Source organism: Carcharodon carcharias, chromosome 5, assembly GCF_017639515.1.
Source record: "Carcharodon carcharias isolate sCarCar2 chromosome 5, sCarCar2.pri, whole genome shotgun sequence".
In the NCBI taxonomy this organism is placed as follows: Eukaryota; Metazoa; Chordata; class Chondrichthyes; order Lamniformes; family Lamnidae; genus Carcharodon; species Carcharodon carcharias.
In genome coordinates this window covers 22626014-22647815 of record NC_054471.1, presented here as the reverse complement: position 1 = coordinate 22647815, position 21802 = coordinate 22626014, and positions in this window count along the sequence as shown.

Sequence of the window (21802 nt, the reverse complement as noted above, 5' to 3'; positions counted from 1 at the left end):
CGCTCCATCGAGATAGACAGGCGGACCTCCCTTGGTCAGGCAGTGAGTCCTGCCTCGGATAGACAGGGAATCCTCCTCCAAACAGAGGCCTCCCTCACACAGTGAGACACACACTTACAAAGAGAGGCACCTTCTGACACTGAGTGCTGCCTTACACAGGCAGAGACCTCCCTCACACAGTGACCTCCCGCACAGAGACAAAGAATCCTCCCTCATACAGAGAACTCCCTCACACAGACACAGAGTCCTCGCTCTCACAGAGATCATCCCTCACACAGAGATCATCCCTCACACAGAGATCATCCCTCACACAGAGATCATCCCTCACACAGAGACAATCCCTCACACAGAGATCATCCCTCACACAGAATCATCCCTCACACAGAATCATCCCTCAAACAGAATCATCCCTCACACGGACAGAGAGTCCTCCCTCACACAGAGAGAGAGTCCTCCCTCACACAGAGTCCTCCTTCACACAGACAGGGTGTCCTCCTTCAGACAGACAGGGTGTCCTCCCTCACACAGACAGAGTCCTCCCTCACACAGACAGAGTCCTCCCTCACACAGACAGAGCCCTCCCTCACACAGGCAGAGAGTCCTCCCTCACACAGGCAGAGAGTCCAACATCACACAGACAGAGAATCTTCCCTCACACAGTGACCTCCCTCAGACAGACAGAAAGTCCTCCCTCACACAGACAGAGAGTCCTCCCTCACACAGACAGAGAGTCCTCCCTCACACAGACAGAGAGTCCTCCCTCACACAGAGTTCTCCCTCACACAGACAGAGTCCTCCCTCAAACAGACAGAGTCCTCCCTCACACAGACAGAGTCCTCCCTCACACAGACAGAGTCCTCCCTCACACAGACAGAGTCCTCCCTCACACAGACAGAGTCCTCCCTCACACAGACAGAGTCCTCCCTCACACAGACAGAGTCCTCCCTCACACAGACAGAGTCCTCCCTCACACAGACCGACTCCTCCCTCACACAGACCGACTCCTCCCTCACACAGAGAGAGACCCCTTTCTCTGACATGCTGAGAGCCCTCACTCAGACAGGCTGAGAGCCCTCCCTCAGACAGGCTGAGAGCCCTCCCTCAGACAGGCTGAGAGCCCTCCCTCAGACAGGCTGAGAGAACTCCCTCAGACAGGCTGAGAGCCCTCCCTCAGACAGGCAGCGAGCCCTCCCTCAATCTGACACAGAGCCCTCCCTCAATCTGACACAGAGCCCTCCCTCAATCTGACAGAGTGCGCTCCATCGAGATAGACAGACGGACCTCCCTTGGTCAGGCAGTGAGTCCTGCCTCGGATAGACAGGGAATCCTCCTCCAAACAGAGGCCTCCCTCACACAGTGAGACACACGCTTACAAAGAGAGGCACCTTCTGACACTGAGTGCTGCCTTACACAGGCAGAGACCTCCCTCACACAGTGACCTCCCGCACAGAGACAAAGAATCCTCCCTCATACAGAAATCTCCCTCACACAGACAGAGAGTCCTCCCTCACACAGACAGAGAGTCCTCCCTCACACAGACAGAGTCCTCCCTCACACAGACAGAGTCCTCCCTCACAAAGACAGAGTCCTCCCTCACACAGACGGATCCTCCCTCACCCAGACAGAGAGTCCTCCCTCACCCAGACAGAGAGTCCTCCCTCACACAGACAGAGAGTCCTCCCTCACACAGACGGAGTCCTCCCTCACACAGACAGAGTCCTCCCTCACACAGACAGAGTCCTCCCTCACACAGACAGAGTCCTCCCTCACAAAGACAGAGTCCTCCCTCACACAGACGGAGTCCTCCCTCACACAGACAGAGTCCTCCCTCACACAGACAGAGTCCTCCCTCACACAGACAGAGTCCTCCCTCACAAAGACAGAGTCCTCCCTCACACAGACAGATTCCTCCCTCACACAGACAGAGTCCTCCCTCACACAGACAGAGTCCTCCCTCACACAGACAGAGTCCTCCCTCACACAGACAGAGAGTCCTCCCTCACACAGGCAGAGAGTCCTCCCTCACACAGGCAGAGAGTCCAACCTCAAACAGACAGAGAATCTTCCCTCACACAGTGACCTCCCTCACACAGACAGAAAGTCCTCCTTCACACAGACAGAAAGTCCTCCCTCACACATCAGAGAGTCCTCCCTCACACAGACAGAGTGTCCTCCCTCACTCAGACAGAGAGTCCTCCCTCACAGAGAGTACTCCCTCACACAGACAGAGAGTCTTCCCTCACATAGACAGAGATTCCTCCCTCAATCAGAGAAAGAGCCCTCCCTCAGACAGAAGATAGCCCATCCTCACGCAGACAGAGAGATTTCCCTCACACAGACACAGAGTCCTCTCTCACACAGACACAGAGTCCTCGCTCACACAGACACAGATTCCTCGCTCACACAGACACAGAGTCCTCGCTCACACAGACACAGAGTCCTCGCTCACACAGACACAGAGTCCTCGCTCACACAGACACAGAGTCTTCCCTCACATAGACAGAGAGTCCTTCCTCAATCAGAGAAAGAGCCCTCCCTCAGACAAAAGATAGCCCATTCTCACGCAGACAGAGAGTCCTCGCTCACACAGACACAGAGTCCTCGCTCACACAGACACAGAGTCCTCGCTCACACAGACACAGAGTCCTCGCTCACACAGACACAGAGTCCTCGCTCACACAGACACAGAGTCCTCGCTCACACAGACACAGAGTCCTCGCTCACACAGACACAGAGTCCTCGCTCACACAGACACTGAGTCCTCGCTCACACAAACACAGAGTCCTCGGTCACACAGACACAGAGTCCTCGCTCACACAGACACAGAGTCCTCGCTCACACAGACACAGAGTCCTCGCTCACACAGACACAGAGTCCTCGCTCACACAGACACAGAGTCCTCGCTCAAAAGAGACACAGAGTCCTCGCTCACACAGACACAGAGTCCTCGCTCACACAAACCGGGAGACCTCCCTCACACAGAGTCCTCCCTCACAAAGAGACCTCCCTCACAAAGGGACCTCCCTCACAAAGAGACCTCCCTCACAAAGAGACCTCCCTCACACTGAATACTCCCTCACACAGGCTGCGAGCCCACCCTCACACAGATACAGAGTCCTCCCTCACACAGAAAGAGATCCTCCCTCACACAGACCGAGAGTCCTCCCTCACAGAGTTCGGCCTCACACTGAGTACTCCCTCACACAGACCGAGATTCGTCCCTCACACAGCCAGCGAGCCCACCCTCACACAGATGGAGAGTCCTCCCTCACACAGACAGAGAGCCCTCCATCACACAGACAGAGTGATCCCTCATACAGGCAGAGAGCCCTCCCACGGACAGACAGAGTCCTCCTTCAAACAGTGTCCTCACTCACACAGAGAGACAAACCCTCACAAAGAGAGCCACCTTTTGACACAGAGTGCTCCCTCACACAGGGAGAGAGCTTACTCATACAGAGCCCTCCCTCAGACAGACAGAGAGCCCACCCTCGGACAGACAGAGAGACCTCTCTCACAAAGAGTCCTCCCTCACACAGACAGAGTCCTCCCTCACACAAAGAGAAAGTGCTCCCTCGCATATATGGAGAGACCTCACTCACACAGTGTCCTCCCTTACACAGTCAGAGAGTCCTACCTCAGAGTCCTTCCTCACACAGACAGTGTCCTTCCTCAAAGTGACAGAAGTCCTCCCTCACATAGAGTCCTCCCTCACACAGACAGTGAGTCCTCCCTCACACAAAGAGAAAGTCCACCTTCACACAGACAGAAAGTCCACCCTCACACTGAGTCCTCCCTCACACAGACAGAGAACCCTCGCTCAGACAGAAAGAGTCCTCCCTCACACAGAAAGAGAGTCCTCCCTCACACAAACAGAGAGCCCTCCCTCACACAGACAGAGAGCCCTCCCTCACACAGACAGAGAGCCCTCCCTCACACAGACAGAGAGCCCTCCCTCACACAGACAGAGAGCCCTCCCTCACACAGACAGAGCCCTCCCTCTCACAGACAGAGCCCTCCCTCACACAGACAGAGCCCTCCCTCACACAGACAGAGAGCCCTCCCTCACACAGACAGAGAGCCCTCCCTCACACAGACAGAGAGCCCTCCCTCACACAGAGTCCACCCTCACACAGACAGTGAGTCCTCCCTCACACAAAGAGAAAGTGCTCCCTCGCACAGACAGCGAGACCTCACTCACACAGAGTACTCCCTTACAAAGACAGAGAATACACCCTCAAACAGAGTCCTTCCTCACACAGACAGAGTCCTCCCTCACAGTGACAGAGAGTCCTCCGTCACCCAGTGACCTCCCTCACACAGAGAGTCCTCCCTCACACAGACAGAAAGCCCTCCCTCATACAGACAGAAAGCCCTCCCACACATAGGCAGAGAGTTTTCCCTCAGACAAGCTGAGAGCCCTCCCTCAGACAGGCAGAGGACCCTCCCTCAGACAGGCAGAAAGCCCTCCCTCAATCTGACAGAGAGCGCTCCCTTGAGATAGACAGACGGCCCTCCCATAAACAGGCAGAGAGACCTGCCTCGGATAGACAGGGATTCCTCCTTCAAACAGAGGCCTCCCTCACACAGAGAGACACACACTTACAAAGAGAGCCACCTTCTGACACTGAGTGCTCCCTCACACAGGCAGAGACCTCCCTCACACAGTGACCTCCCTCACACAGACACAGAGTCCTCCCTCACACAGAATCATCGCCCACACAGACAGAGAGACGTCCCACACAGAGAGATCCTCCCTCACACAGACTGAGAGCCCTCCCTCACACAGTGACCTCCCTCACACAGACTGAGAGCCCTCCCTCAGACAGGCTGAGAGCCCTCCCTCAGACAGGCAGAGAGCCCTCCCTCAGACAGGCAGAGAGCCCTCCCTCAGACAGGCAGAGAGCCCTCCCTCAATCTGACAGAGAGCGTTCCCTCGAGATAGACAGACGGACCTCCCTCGGACAGGCAGTGAGTCCTGCCTCGGATAGACAGGGAGTCCTCCTTCAAACAGAGGCCTCCCTCACACAGAGAGACAAACACTTACAAAGAGAGCCACCTTCTGACACTGAGTGCTCCCTCACACAGGCAGAGACCTCCATCACACAGTGACCTCCCTCACACAGACACAGAGCCCTCCCTCACACAGAGAGACCTCCCTCACACAGAATCATCCCTCACACAGAGTCGTCCCTCACAGAGAGTCCTCCCTCACACAGAATCATCCCTCACACAGATTAATCCCTCACACCGACAGAGAGGCCTCCCTCACACAGCGACCTCCCTCACACAGAGAGTCCTCCCTCACACAGACACAGAGCCCTCCCTCACACAGACAGAGTCCTCCCTCAAACAGACACATAGTCCTCCCTCACACGGAAAGAGATCCTCCCTCACATAGAGTCCTCCCTCAAACAGTCCGAGAGTCGTCCCTCACAGAGAGTCCATCCTCACACAGAGAGACCGCCCTCACACAGGCAGAAAGCCCTCCCTCACACAGGCAGAGAGTCCTTCCTCATCCAGACAGAGAGTCCTCCAACAAACAGACAGAGAGCCCTACCTCACACCGACATATAGCTCATCCTCACGCAGACAGAGAGACCTCCCTCACACTGAGTTCTCCCTCACACAGACACAAAGAGTTCTCCCTCACACAGACAGAGAATCCTCCCTCATACAGACAGAAAGCCCTCCCACACACAGGCAGAGAGTCCTCCCTCACACAGACAGTGAGTCCTCCCTCACACAGACAGTGAGTCCTCCCTCACACAGACAGTGAGTCCTCCCTCACACAGACAGTGAGTCCTCCCTCACACAGACAGTGAGTCCTCCCTCACACAGACAGTGAGTCCTCCCTCACACAGACAGTGAGTCCTCCCTCACACAGACAGTGAGTCCTCCCTCATACAGACAGAAAGCCCTCCCTCATACAGACAGAAAGCCCACCCTCATACAGACAGAAAGCCCTCCCTCATACAGACAGAAAGCCCTCCCTCATACAGACAGAGAGTTTTCCCTCAGACAGGCTGAGAGACCTCCCTCAATCAGACAGAGAGCGCTCCCTCGATATAGACAGACGGACCTCCCTTGGTCAAGCAGTGAGTCTTGCCTCGGATAGACAGGGATTCCTCCTTCAAACAGAGGCCTCCCTCACACAGTGAGACACACACTTACAAAGAGAGCCAACTTCTGACACTGAGTGCTCCCTCACACAGGCAGAGACCTCCCTCACACAGTCACCTCCCTCACACAGACAGAGAGCCCTCCCTCACACAGACACAGAGTCCACGCTCACACAGACACAGAGTCCACGCTCACACAGACACAGAGTCCACGCTCACACAGACACAGAGTCCACGCTCACACAGACACAGAGTCCACGCTCACACAGACACAGAGTCCACGCTCACACAGACACAGAGTCCTCGCTCACACAGACACAGAGTCCTCGCTCACACAGACACAGAGTCCTCGCTCACACAGACACAGATTCCTCACTCACACAGACACAGAGTCCTCGCTCACAAAAAACCGGGAGACCTCCCTCACACAGACTCCTCCCTCACACAGAGTGCATCCTCACACAAAAAGAGATCCTACCTCAGACAGAGTCCTCCCTCACACAAACCGGGAGACCTCCCTCACACAGAGTCCTCCCTCACAAAGAGACCTCCCTCACACTGAAAACTCCCTCACACAGGCTGCGAGCCCACCCTCACACAGATACAGAGTCCTCCCTCACACAGAAAGAGATCCTCCCTCACACAGACCGAGAGTCCTCCCTCACAGAGTCCGGCCTCACACTGAGTACTCCCTCACACAGACCGAGATTCGTCCCTCACACAGCCAGCGAGCCCACCCTCACACAGACGGAGAGTCCTCCCTCACACAGACAGAGAGCCCTCCCTCACACAGACAGAGTGATCCCTCATACAGGCAGAGAGCCCTCCCTCGGACAGACAGAAAGCCCTCCCACAGACAGGCAGAGAGTCCTCCCTCACACAGACAGAGAGTTTTCCCTCAGACAGGCTGAGAGACCTCCCTCAATCAGACAGAGATCCCTCCCTCAATCTGACAGAGAGCTCTCCCTCGAGATAGACAGACGGCCGTCCCTTGGACAAGCAGTGAGTCCTGCCTCGGATAGACAGGGAGTCCTCCTTCAAACAGAGGCTTCCCTCACACAGAGAGACACACACTTACAAAGAGAGCCACCTTCTGACACTGAATGCTCCCTCACACAGGCAGAGACCTCCCTCACACAGTGACCTCCCTCACACAGACAGAGAGTCCTCCCTCACACAGCCACCTCCCTCACACAGACAGAGAGTCCTCCCTCACACAGACCGAGAGTCCTCCCTCACAGAGTTCGGCCTCACACTGAGTACTCCCTCACACAGACCGAGATTCGTCCCTCACACAGCCAGCGAGCCCACCCTCACACAGATGGAGAGTCCTCCCTCACACAGATGGAGAGTCCTCCCTCACACAGACAGAGAGCCCTCCATCACACAGACAGAGTGATCCCTCATACAGGCAGAGAGCCCTCTCTCGGACAGACAGAGTCCTCCTTCAAACAGTGTCCTCACTCACACAGAGAGACAAACCCTCACAAAGAGAGCCACCTTTTGACACAGAGTGCTCCCTCACACAGGGAGAGAGCTTACTCATACAGAGCCCTCCCTCGGACAGACAGAGAGCCCACCCTCGGACAGACAGAGAGACCTCTCTCACAAAGAGTCCTCCCTCACACAGACAGAGTCCTCCCTCACACAAAGAGAAAGTGCTCCCTCGCATATATGGAGAGACCTCACTCACACAGTGTCCTCCCTTACACAGTCAGAGAGTCCTACCTCAGAGTCCTTCCTCACACAGACAGTGTCCTTCCTCAAAGTGACAGAAGTCCTCCCTCACATAGAGTCCTCCCTCACACAGACAGTGAGTCCTCCCTCACACAAAGAGAAAGTCCACCTTCACACAGACAGAAAGTCCACCCTCACACTGAGTCCTCCCTCACACAGACAGAGAACCCTCGCTCAGACAGAAAGAGTCCTCCCTCACACAGAAAGAGAGTCCTCCCTCACACAAACAGAGAGCCCTCCCTCACACAGACAGAGAGCCCTCCCTCACACAGACAGAGAGCCCTCCCTCACACAGACAGAGAGCCCTCCCTCACACAGACAGAGAGCCCTCCCTCACACAGACAGAGAGCCCTCCCTCACACAGACAGAGAGCCCTCCCTCACACAGAGTCCACCCTCACACAGACAGAGTCCTCCCTCACACAAAGAGAAAGTGCTCCCTCGCACAGACAGCGAGACCTCACTCACACAGAGTACTCCCTTACAAAGACAGAGAATACACCCTCAAACAGAGTCCTTCCTCACACAGACAGAGTCCTCCCTCACAGTGACAGAGTCCTCCGTCACCCAGTGACCTCCCTCACACAGAGAGTCCTCCCTCACACAGACAGAAAGCCCTCCCTCATACAGACAGAAAGCCCTCCCACACATAGGCAGAGAGTTTTCCCTCAGACAAGCTGAGAGCCCTCCCTCAGACAGGCAGAGGACCCTCCCTCAATCAGACAGAAAGCCCTCCCTCAATCTGACAGAGAGCGCTCCCTTGAGATAGACAGACGGCCCTCCCATAAACAGGCAGAGAGACCTGCCTCGGATAGACAGGGATTCCTCCTTCAAACAGAGGCCTCCCTCACACAGAGAGACACACACTTACAAAGAGAGCCACCTTCTGACACTGAGTGCTCCCTCACACAGGCAGAGACCTCCCTCACACAGTGACCTCCCTCACACAGACACAGAGTCCTCCCTCACACAGAATCATCGCCCACACAGACAGAGAGACGTCCCACACAGAGAGATCCTCCCTCACACAGAATGAGAGCCCTCCCTCACACAGTGACCTCCCTCACACAGACTGAGAGCCCTCCCTCAGACAGGCTGAGAGCCCTCCCTCAGACAGGCTGAGAGCCCTCCCTCAGACAGGCAGAGAGCCCTCCCTCAGACAGGCAGAGAGCCCTCCCTCAGACAGGCAGAGAGCCCTCCCTCAATCAGACAGAGAGCCCTCCCTCAATCAGACAGAGAGCCCTCACTCAATCTGACAGAGAGCCCTCCCTCAATCTGACAGAGAGCCCTCCCTCAATCTGACAGAGAGCCCTCCCTCAATCTGACAGAGAGCGTTCCCTCGAGATAGACAGACGGACCTCCCTCGGACAGGCAGTGAGTCCTGCCTTGGATAGACAGGGAGTCCTCCTTCAAACAGAGGCCTCCCTCACACAGAGAGACAAACACTTACAAAGAGAGCCACCTTCTGACACTGAGTGCTCCCTCACACAGGCAGAGACCTCCATCACACAGTGACCTCCCTCACACAGACACAGAGCCCTCCCTCACACAGAGAGACCTCCCTCACACAGAATCATCCCTCACACAGAGTCGTCCCTCACAGAGAGTCCTCCCTCACACAGAATCATCCCTCACACAGAATCATCCCTCACACAGACAGAGAGGCCTCCCTCACACAGTGACCTCCCTCACACAGAGAGTCCTCCCTCACACAGACACAGAGCCCTCCCTCACACAGACAGAGTCCTCCCTCAAACAGACACATAGTCCTCCCTCACACGGAAAGAGATCCTCCCTCACATAGAGTCCTCCCTCAAACAGTCCGAGAGTCGTCCCTCACAGAGAGTCCATCCTCACACAGAGAGACCGCCCTCACACAGGCAGAAAGCCCTCCCTCACACAGGCAGAGAGTCCTTCCTCATCCAGACAGAGAGTCCTCCAACAAACAGACAGAGAGCCCTACCTCACACCGACATATAGCTCATCCTCACGCAGACAGAGAGACCTCCCTCACACTGAGTTCTCCCTCACACAGACACAAAGAGTTCTCCCTCACACAGACAGAGAATCCTCCCTCATACAGAGAGAAAGCCCTCCCAATCACAGGCAGAGAGTCCTCCCTCACACAGACAGTGAGTCCTCCCTCACACAGACAGTGAGTCCTCCCTCACACAGACAGTGAGTCCTCCCTCACACAGACAGTGAGTCCTCCCTCACACAGACAGTGAGTCCTCCCTCACACAGACAGTGAGTCATCCCTCACACAGACAGTGAGTCATCCCTCATAGAGACAGAAAGCCCTCCCTTATACAGACAGAAAGCCCTCCCTCATACAGACAGAAAGCCCTCCCTCATACAGACAGAAAGCCCTCCCTCATACAGACAGAAAGCGCTCCCTCATACAGACAGAAAGCGCTCCCTCATACAGACAGAAAGCCCTCCCTCATACAGACAGAAAGCCCTCCCTCACACAGACAGAAAGCCCTCCCTCACACAGACAGAAAGCCCTCCCTCACACAGAGAGTTTTCCCTCAGACAGGCTGAGAGACCTCCCTCAATCAGACAGAGAGCGCTCCCTCGATATAGACAGACGGACCTCCCTTGGTCAAGCAGTGAGTCTTGCCTCGGATAGACAGGGATTCCTACTTCAAACAGAGGCCTCCCTCACACAGTGAGACACACACTTACAAAGAGAGCCAACTTCTGACACTGAGTGCTCCCTCACACAGGCAGAGACCTCCCTCACACAGTCACCTCCCTCACACAGACAGAGAGCCCTCCCTCACACAGACACAGAGTCCACGCTCACACAGACACAGAGTCCACGCTCACACAGACACAGAGTCCACGCTCACACAGACACAGAGTCCACGCTCACAAAGACACAGAGTCCTCGCTCACACAGACACAGAGTCCTCGCTCACACAAACCGGGAGACCTCCCTCACACAGACTCCTCCCTCACACAGAGTGCATCCTCACACAAAAAGAGATCCTACCTCAGACAGAGTCCTCCCTCACACAAACCGGGAGACCTCCCTCACACAGAGTCCTCCCTCACAAAGAGACCTCCCTCACACTGAAAACTCCCTCACACAGGCTGCGAGCCCACCCTTACACAGATACAGAGTCCTCCCTCACACAGAAAGAGATCCTCCCTCACACAGACCGAGAGTCCTCCCTCACAGAGTCCGGCCTCACACTGAGTACTCCCTCACACAGACCGAGATTCGTCCCTCACACAGCCAGCGAGCCCACCCTCACACAGACGGAGAGTCCTCCCTCACACAGACGGAGAGTCCTCCCTCACACAGACAGAGAGCCCTCCATCACACAGACAGAGTGATCCCTCATACAGGCAGAGAGCCCTCCCTCGGACAGACAGAAAGCCCTCCCTCATACAGACAGAAAGCCCTCCCTCACACAGACAGAGAACCCTCCCTCACACAGACAGAAAGCCCTCCCACAGACAGGCAGAGAGTCCTCCCTCACACAGACAGAGAGTTTTCCCTCAGACAGGCTGAGAGACCTCCCTCAATCAGACAGAGATCCCTCCCTCAATCTGACAGAGAGCTCTCCCTCGAGATAGACAGACGGCCGTCCCTTGGACAAGCAGTGAGTCCTGCCTCAGATAGACAGGGAGTCCTCCTTCAAACAGAGGCTTCCCTCACACAGAGAGACACACACTTACAAAGAGAGCCACCTTCTGACACTGAATGCTCCCTCACACAGGCAGAGACCTCCCTCACACAGTGACCTCCCTCACACAGACAGAGAGTCCTCCCTCACACAGCCACCTCCCTCACACAGACAGAGAGTCCTCCCTCACACAGACAGAGAGTCCTCCCTCACAGAGTTCGGCCTCACACTGAGTACTCCCTCACACAGACCGAGATTCGTCCCTCACACAGCCAGCGAGCCCACCCTCACACAGATGGAGAGTCCTCCCTCACACAGACAGAGAGCCCTCCATCACACAGACAGAGTGATCCCTCATACAGGCAGAGAGCCCTCTCTCGGACAGACAGAGTCCTCCTTCAAACAGTGTCCTCACTCACACAGAGAGACAAACCCTCACAAAGAGAGCCACCTTTTGACACAGAGTGCTCCCTCACACAGGGAGAGAGCTTACTCATACAGAGCCCTCCCTCGGACAGACAGAGAGCCCACCCTCGGACAGACAGAGAGACCTCTCTCACAAAGAGTCCTCCCTCACACAGACAGAGTCCTCCCTCACACAAAGAGAAAGTGCTCCCTCGCATATATGGAGAGACCTCACTCACACAGTGTCCTCCCTTACACAGTCAGAGAGTCCTACCTCAGAGTCCTTCCTCACACAGACAGTGTCCTTCCTCAAAGTGACAGAAGTCCTCCCTCACATAGAGTCCTCCCTCACACAGACAGTGAGTCCTCCCTCACACAAAGAGAAAGTCCACCTTCACACAGACAGAAAGTCCACCCTCACACTGAGTCCTCCCTCACACAGACAGAGAACCCTCGCTCAGACAGAAAGAGTCCTCCCTCACACAGAAAGAGAGTCCTCCCTCACACAAATAGAGAGCCCTCCCTCACACAGACAGAGAGCCCTCCCTCACACAGACAGAGAGCCCTCCCTCACACAGACAGAGAGCCCTCCCTCACACAGACAGAGAGCCCTCCCTCACACAGACCGAGAGTCCTCCCTCACAGAGTCCGGCCTCACACTGAGTACTCCCTCACACAGACCGAGATTCGTCCCTCACACAGCCAGCGAGCCCACCCTCACACAGACGGAGAGTCCTCCCTCACACAGACAGAGAGCCCTCCATCACACAGACAGAGTGATCCCTCATACAGGCAGAGAGCCCTCCCTCAGACAGACAGAAAGCCCTCCCTCATACAGACAGAAAGCCCTCCCTCACACAGACAGAGAACCCTCCCTCACACAGACAGAAAGCCCTCCCACAGACAGGCAGAGATTCCTCCCTCACACAGACAGAGAGTTTTCCCTCAGACAGGCTGAGAGACCTCCCTCAATCAGACAGAGATCCCTCCCTCAATCTGACAGAGAGCTCTCCCTCGAGATAGACAGACGGCCGTCCCTTGGACAAGCAGTGAGTCCTGCCTCAGATAGACAGGGAGTCCTCCTTCAAACAGAGGCTTCCCTCACACAGAGAGACACACACTTACAAAGAGAGCCACCTTCTGACACTGAATGCTCCCTCACACAGGCAGAGACCTCCCTCACACAGTGACCTCCCTCACACAGACAGAGAGTCCTCCCTCACACAGCCACCTCCCTCACACAGACAGAGAGTCCTCCCTCACACAGACCGAGAGTCCTCCCTCACAGAGTTCGGCCTCACACTGAGTACTCCCTCACACAGACCGAGATTCGTCCCTCACACAGCCAGCGAGCCCACCCTCACACAGATGGAGAGTCCTCCCTCACACAGACAGAGAGCCCTCCATCACACAGACAGAGTGATCCCTCATACAGGCAGAGAGCCCTCCCTCGGACAGACAGAGTCCTCCTTCAAACAGTGTCCTCACTCACACAGAGAGACAAACCCTCACAAAGAGAGCCACCTTTTGACACAGAGTGCTCCCTCACACAGGGAGAGAGCTTACTCATACAGAGCCCTCCCTCGGACAGACAGAGAGCCCACCCTCGGACAGACAGAGAGACCTCTCTCACAAAGAGTCCTCCCTCACACAGACAGAGTCCTCCCTCACACAAAGAGAAAGTGCTCCCTCGCATATATGGAGAGACCTCACTCACACAGTGTCCTCCCTTACACAGTCAGAGAGTCCTACCTCAGAGTCCTTCCTCACACAGACAGTGTCCTTCCTCAAAGTGACAGAAGTCCTCCCTCACATAGAGTCCTCCCTCACACAGACAGTGAGTCCTCCCTCACACAAAGAGAAAGTCCACCTTCACACAGACAGAAAGTCCACCCTCACACTGAGTCCTCCCTCACACAGACAGAGAACCCTCGCTCAGACAGAAAGAGTCCTCCCTCACACAGAAAGAGAGTCCTCCCTCACACAAACAGAGAGCCCTCCCTCACACAGACAGAGAGCCCTCCCTCACACAGACAGAGAGCCCTCCCTCACACAGACAGAGAGCCCTCCCTCACACAGACAGAGAGCCCTCCCTCACACAGACAGAGTGCCCTCCCTCACACAGACAGAGAGCCCTCCCTCACACAGACAGAGAGCCCTCCCTCACACAGACAGAGAGCCCTCCCTCACACAGACAGAGAGCCCTCCCTCACACAGAGTCCACCCTCACACAGACAGTGAGTCCTCCCTCACACAAAGAGAAAGTGCTCCCTCGCACAGACAGCGAGACCTCACTCACACAGAGTACTCCCTTACAAAGACAGAGAATACACCCTCAAACAGAGTCCTTCCTCACACAGAGTCCTCCCTCACAGTGACAGAGAGTCCTCCGTCACCCAGTGACCTCCCTCACACAGAGAGTCCTCCCTCACACAGACAGAAAGCCCTCCCTCATACAGACAGAAAGCCCTCCCACACATAGGCAGAGAGTTTTCCCTCAGACAAGCTGAGAGCCCTCCCTCAGACAGGCAGAGGACCCTCCCTCAATCAGACAGAAAGCCCTCCCTCAATCTGACAGAGAGCGCTCCCTTGAGATAGACAGACGGCCCTCCCATAAACAGGCAGAGAGACCTGCCTCGGATAGACAGGGATTCCTCCTTCAAACAGAGGCCTCCCTCACACAGAGACACACACTTACAAAGAGAGCCACCTTCTGACACTGAGTGCTCCCTCACACAGGCAGAGACCTCCCTCACACAGTGACCTCCCTCACACAGACACAGAGTCCTCCCTCACACAGAATCATCGCCCACACAGACAGAGAGACGTCCCACACAGAGAGATCCTCCCTCACACAGACTGAGAGCCCTCCCTCACACAGACAGAGAGCCCTCCCTCACACAGACTGAGAGCCCTCCCTCAGACAGGCTGAGAGCCCTCCCTCAGACAGGCTGAGAGCCCTCCCTCAGACAGGCAGAGAGCCCTCCCTCAGACAGGCAGAGAGCCCTCCCTCAATCAGACAGAGAGCCCTCCCTCAATCAGACAGAGAGCCCTCACTCAATCCGACAGAGAGCCCTCCCTCAATCTGACAGAGAGCCCTCCCTCAATCTGACAGAGAGCCCTCCCTCAATCTGACAGAGAGCGTTCCCTCGAGATAGACAGACGGACCTCCCTCGGACAGGCAGTGAGTCCTGCCTCGGATAGACAGGGAGTCCTCCTTCAAACAGAGGCCTCCCTCACACAGAGAGACAAACACTTACAAAGAGAGCCACCTTCTGACACTGAGTGCTCCCTCACACAGGCAGAGACCTCCATCACACAGTGACCTCCCTCACACAGACACAGAGCCCTCCCTCACACAGAGAGACCTCCCTCACACAGAATCATCCCTCACACAGAGTCGTCCCTCACAGAGAGTCCTCCCTCACACAGAATCATCCCTCACACAGAATCATCCCTCACACAGACAGAGAGGCCTCCCTCACACAGTGACCTCCCTCACACAGAGAGTCCTCCCTCACACAGACACAGAGCCCTCCCTCACACAGACAGAGTCCTCCCTCAAACAGACACATAGTCCTCCCTCACACGGAAAGAGATCCTCCCTCACATAGAGTCCTCCCTCAAACAGTCCGAGAGTCGTCCCTCACAGAGAGTCCATCCTCACACAGAGAGACCGCCCTCACACAGGCAGAAAGCCCTCCCTCACACAGGCAGAGAGTCCTTCCTCATCCAGACAGAGAGTCCTCCAACAAACAGACAGAGAGCCCTACCTCACACCGACATATAGCTCATCCTCACGCAGACAGAGAGACCTCCCTCACACTGAGTTCTCCCTCACACAGACACAAAGAGTTCTCCCTCACACAGACAGAGAATCCTCCCTCATACAGACAGAAAGCCCTCCCACACACAGGCAGAGAGTCCTCCCTCACACAGACAGTGAGTCCTCCCTCACACAGACAGTGAGTCCTCCCTCACACAGACAGTGAGTCCTCCCTCACACAGACAGTGAGTCCTCCCTCACACAGACAGTGAGTCCTCCCTCACACAGACAGTGAGTCATCCCTCACACAGACAGTGAGTCCTCCCTCATACAGACAGAAAGCCCTCCCTCATACAGACAGAAAGCCCTCCCTCATACAGACAGAAAGCCCTCCCTCATACAGACAGAAAGCCCTCCCTCATACAGACAGAAAGCCCTCCCTCACACAGACAGAAAGCCCTCCCTCACACAGACAGAAAGCCCTCCCTCACACAGACAGAGAGTTTTCCCTCAGACAGGCTGAGAGACCTCCCTCAATCAGACAGAGAGCGCTCCCTCGATATAGACAGACGGACCTCCCTTGGTCAAGCAGTGAGTCTTGCCTCGGATAGACAGGGATTCCTCCTTCAAACAGAGGCCTCCCTCACACAGTGAGACACACACTTACAAAGAGAGCCAACTTCTGACACTGAGTGCTCCCTCACACAGGCAGAGACCTCCCTCACACAGTCACCTCCCTCACACAGACAGAGAGCCCTCCCTCAAACAGACACAGAGTCCACGCTCACACAGACACAGAGTCCACGCTCACACAGACACAGAGTCCACGCTCACACAGACACAGAGTCCACGCTCACACAGACACAGAGTCCACGCTCACACAGACACAGAGTCCTCGCTCACACAGACACAGAGTCCTCGCTCACACAGACACAGAGTCCTCGCTCACACAAACCGGGAGACCTCCCTCACACAGACTCCTCCCTCACACAGAGTGCATCCTCACACAAAAAGAGATCCTACCTCAGACAGAGTCCTCGCTCACACAAACCGGGAGACCTCCCTCACACAGAGTCCTCCCTCACAAAGAGACCTCCCTCACACTGAAAACTCCCTCACACAGGCTGCGAGCCCACCCTCACACAGATACAGAGTCCTCCCTCACACAGAAAGAGATCCTCCCTCACACAGACCGAGAGTCCTCCCTCACAGAGTCCGGCCTCACACTGAGTACTCCCTCACACAGACCGAGATTCGTCCCTCACACAGCCAGCGAGCCCACCCTCACACAGACGGAGAGTCCTCCCTCACACAGACAGAGAGCCCTCCATCACACAGACAGAGTGATCCCTCATACAGGCAGAGAGCCCTCCCTCGGACAGACAGAAAGCCCTCCCTCATACAGACAGAAAGCCCTCCCTCACACAGACAGAGAACCCTCCCTCACACAGACAGAAAGCCCTCCCACAGACAGGCAGAGAGTCCTCCCTCACACAGACAGAGAGTTTTCCCTCAGACAGGCTGAGAGACCTCCCTCAATCAGACAGAGATCCCTCCCTCAATCTGACAGAGAGCTCTCCCTCGAGATAGACAGACAGCCGTCCCTTGGACAAGCAGTGAGTCCTGCCTCGGATAGACAGGGAGTCCTCCTTCAAACAGAGGCTTCCCTCACACAGAGAGACACACACTTACAAAGAGAGCCACCTTCTGACACTGAATGCTCCCTCACACAGGCAGAGACCTCCCTCACACAGTGACCTCCCTCACACAGACAGAGAGTCCTCCCTCACACAGCCACCTCCCTCACACAGACAGAGAGTCCTCCCTCACACAGACCGAGAGTCCTCCCTCACAGAGTTCGGCCTCACACTGAGTACTCCCTCACACAGACCGAGATTCGTCCCTCACACAGCCAGCGAGCCCACCCTCACACAGATGGAGAGTCCTCCCTCACACAGACAGAGAGCCCTCCATCACACAGACAGAGTGATCCCTCATACAGGCAGAGAGCCCTCCCTCGGACAGACAGAGTCCTCCTTCAAACAGTGTCCTCACTCACACAGAGAGACAAACCCTCACAAAGAGAGCCACCTTTTGACACAGAGTGCTCCCTCACACAGGGAGAGAGCTTACTCATACAGAGCCCTCCCTCGGACAGACAGAGAGCCCACCCTCGGACAGACAGAGAGACCTCTCTCACAAAGAGTCCTCCCTCACACAGACAGAGTCCTCCCTCACACAAAGAGAAAGTGCTCCCTCGCATATATGGAGAGACCTCACTCACACAGTGTCCTCCCTTACACAGTCAGAGAGTCCTACCTCAGAGTCCTTCCTCACACAGACAGTGTCCTTCCTCAAAGTGACAGAAGTCCTCCCTCACATAGAGTCCTCCCTCACACAGACAGTGAGTCCTCCCTCACACAAAGAGAAAGTCCACCTTCACACAGACAGAAAGTCCACCCTCACACTGAGTCCTCCCTCACACAGACAGAGAACCCTCGCTCAGACAGAAAGAGTCCTCCCTCACACAGAAAGAGAGTCCTCCCTCACACAAACAGAGAGCCCTCCCTCACACAGACAGAGAGCCCTCCCTCACACAGACAGAGCCCTCCCTCACACAGACAGAGCCCTCCCTCACACAGACAGAGAGCCCTCCCTCACACAGACAGAGAGCCCTCCCTCACACAGAGTCCACCCTCACACAGACAGTGAGTCCTCCCTCACACAAAGAGAAAGTGCTCCCTCGCACAGACAGCGAGACCTCACTCACACAGAGTACTCCCTTACAAAGACAGAGAATACACCCTCAAACAGAGTCCTTCCTCACAGACAGAGTCCTCCCTCACAGTGACAGAGAGTCCTCCGTCACCCAGTGACCTCCCTCACACAGAGAGTCCTCCCTCACACAGACAGAAAGCCCTCCCTCATACAGACAGAAAGCCCTCCCACACATAGGCAGAGAGTTTTCCCTCAGACAAGCTGAGAGCCCTCCCTCAGACAGGCAGAGGACCCTCCCTCAATCAGACAGAAAGCCCTCCCTCAATCTGACAGAGAGCGCTCCCTTGAGATAGACAGACGGCCCTCCCATAAACAGGCAGAGAGACCTGCCTCGGATAGACAGGGATTCCTCCTTCAAACAGAGGCCTCCCTCACACAGAGAGACACACACTTACAAAGAGAGCCACCTTCTGACACTGAGTGCTCCCTCACACAGGCAGAGACCTCCCTCACACAGTGACCTCCCTCACACAGACACAGAGTCCTCCCTCACACAGAATCATCGCCCACACAGACAGAGAGACGTCCCACACAGAGAGATCCTCCCTCACACAGAATGAGAGCCCTCCCTCACACAGTGACCTCCCTCACACAGACTGAGAGCCCTCCCTCAGACAGGCTGAGAGCCCTCCCTCAGACAGGCAGAGAGCCCTCCCTCAGACAGGCAGAGAGCCCTCCCTCAGACAGGCAGAGAGCCCTCCCTCAATCAGACAGAGAGCCCTCCCTCAATCAGACAGAGAGCCCTCACTCAATCTGACAGAGAGCCCTCACTCAATCTGACAGAGAGCCCTCCCTCAATCTGACACAGAGCCCTCCCTCAATCTGACAGAGAGCGTTCCCTCGAGATAGACAGACGGACCTCCCTCGGACAGGCAGTGAGTCCTGCCTCGGATAGACAGGGAGTCCTCCTTCAAACAGAGGCCTCCCTCACACAGAGAGACAAACACTTACAAAGAGAGCCACCTTCTGACACTGAGTGCTCCCTCACACAGGCAGAGACCTCCATCACACAGTGACCTCCCTCACACAGACACAGAGCCCTCCCTCACACAGAGAGACCTCCCTCACACAGAATCATCCCTCACACAGAGTCGTCCCTCACAGAGAGTCCTCCCTCACACAGAATCATCCCTCACACAGAATCATCCCTCACACAGACAGAGAGGCCTCCCTCACACAGTGACCTCCCTCACACAGAGAGTCCTCCCTCACACAGACACAGAGCCCTCCCTCACACAGACAGAGTCCTCCCTCAAACAGACACATAGTCCTCCCTCACACGGAAAGAGATCCTCCCTCACATAGAGTCCTCCCTCAAACAGTCCGAGAGTCGTCCCTCACAGAGAGTCCATCCTCACACAGAGAGACCGCCCTCACACAGGCAGAAAGCCCTCCCTCACACAGGCAGAGAGTCCTTCCTCATCCAGACAGAGAGTCCTCCAACAAACAGAGCCCTACCTCACACCGACATATAGCTCATCCTCACGCAGACAGAGAGACCTCCCTCACACTGAGTTCTCCCTCACACAGACACAAAGAGTTCTCCCTCACACAGACAGAGAATCCTCCCTCATACAGACAGAAAGCCCTCCCACACACAGGCAGAGAGTCCTCCCTCACACAGACAGTGAGTCCTCCCTCACACAGACAGTGAGTCCTCCCTCACACAGACAGTGAGTCCTCCCTCACACAGACAGTGAGTCCTCCCTCACACAGACAGTGAGTCCTCCCTCACACAGACAGTGAGTCATCCCTCACACAGACAGTGAGTCCTCCCTCATACAGACAGAAAGCCCTCCCTCATACAGACAGAAAGCCCTCCCTCATACAGACAGAAAGCCCTCCCTCATACAGACAGAAAGCCCTCCCTCATACAGACAGAAAGCCCTCCCTCACACAGACAGAAAGCCCTCCCTCACACAGACAGAAAGCCCTCCCTCACACAGACAGAGAGTTTTCCCTCAGACAGGCTGAGAGACCTCCCTCAATCAGACAGAGAGCGCTCCCTCGATATAGACAGACGGACCTCCCTTGGTCAAGCAGTGAGTCTTGCCTCGGATAGACAGGGATTCCTCCTTCAAACAGAGGCCTCCCTCACACAGTGAGACACACACTTACAAAGAGAGCCAACTTCTGACACTGAGTGCTCCCTCACACAGGCAGAGACCTCCCTCACACAGTCACCTCCCTCACACAGACAGAGAGCCCTCCCTCAAACAGACACAGAGTCCACGCTCACACAGACACAGAGTCCACGCTCACACAGACACAGAGTCCACGCTCACACAGACACAGAGTCCACGCTCACACAGACACAGAGTCCTCGCTCACACAGACACAGAGTCCTCGCTCACACAAACCGGGAGACCTCCCTCACACAGACTCCTCCCTCACACAGAGTGCATCCTCACACAAAAAGAGATCCTACCTCAGACAGAGTCCTCCCTCACACAAACCGGGAGACCTCCCTCACACAGAGTCCTCCCTCACAAAGAGACCTCCCTCACACTGAAAACTCCCTCACACAGGCTGCGAGCCCACCCTCACACAGATACAGAGTCCTCCCTCACACAGAAAGAGATCCTCCCTCACACAGACCGAGAGTCCTCCCTCACAGAGTCCGGCCTCACACTGAGTACTCCCTCACACAGACCGAGATTCGTCCCTCACACAGCCAGCGAGCCCACCCTCACACAGACGGAGAGTCCTCCCTCACACAGACAGAGAGCCCTCCATCACACAGACAGAGTGATCCCTCATACAGGCAGAGAGCCCTCCCTCGGACAGACAGAAAGCCCTCCCTCATACAGACAGAAAGCCCTCCCTCACACAGACAGAGAACCCTCCCTCACACAGACAGAAAGCCCTCCCACAGACAGGCAGAGAGTCCTCCCTCACACAGACAGAGAGTTTTCCCTCAGACAGGCTGAGAGACCTCCCTCAATCAGACAGAGATCCCTCCCTCAATCTGACAGAGAGCTCTCCCTCGAGATAGACAGACAGCCGTCCCTTGGACAAGCAGTGAGTCCTGCCTCGGATAGACAGGGAGTCCTCCTTCAAACAGAGGCTTCCCTCACACAGAGAGACACACACTTACAAAGAGAGCCACCTTCTGACACTGAATGCTCCCTCACACAGGCAGAGACCTCCCTCACACAGTGACCTCCCTCACACAGACAGAGAGTCCTCCCTCACACAGCCACCTCCCTCACACAGACAGAGAGTCCTCCCTCACACAGACCGAGAGTCCTCCCTCACAGAGTTCGGCCTCACACTGAGTACTCCCTCACACAGACCGAGATTCGTCCCTCACACAGCCAGCGAGCCCACCCTCACACAGATGGAGAGTCCTCCCTC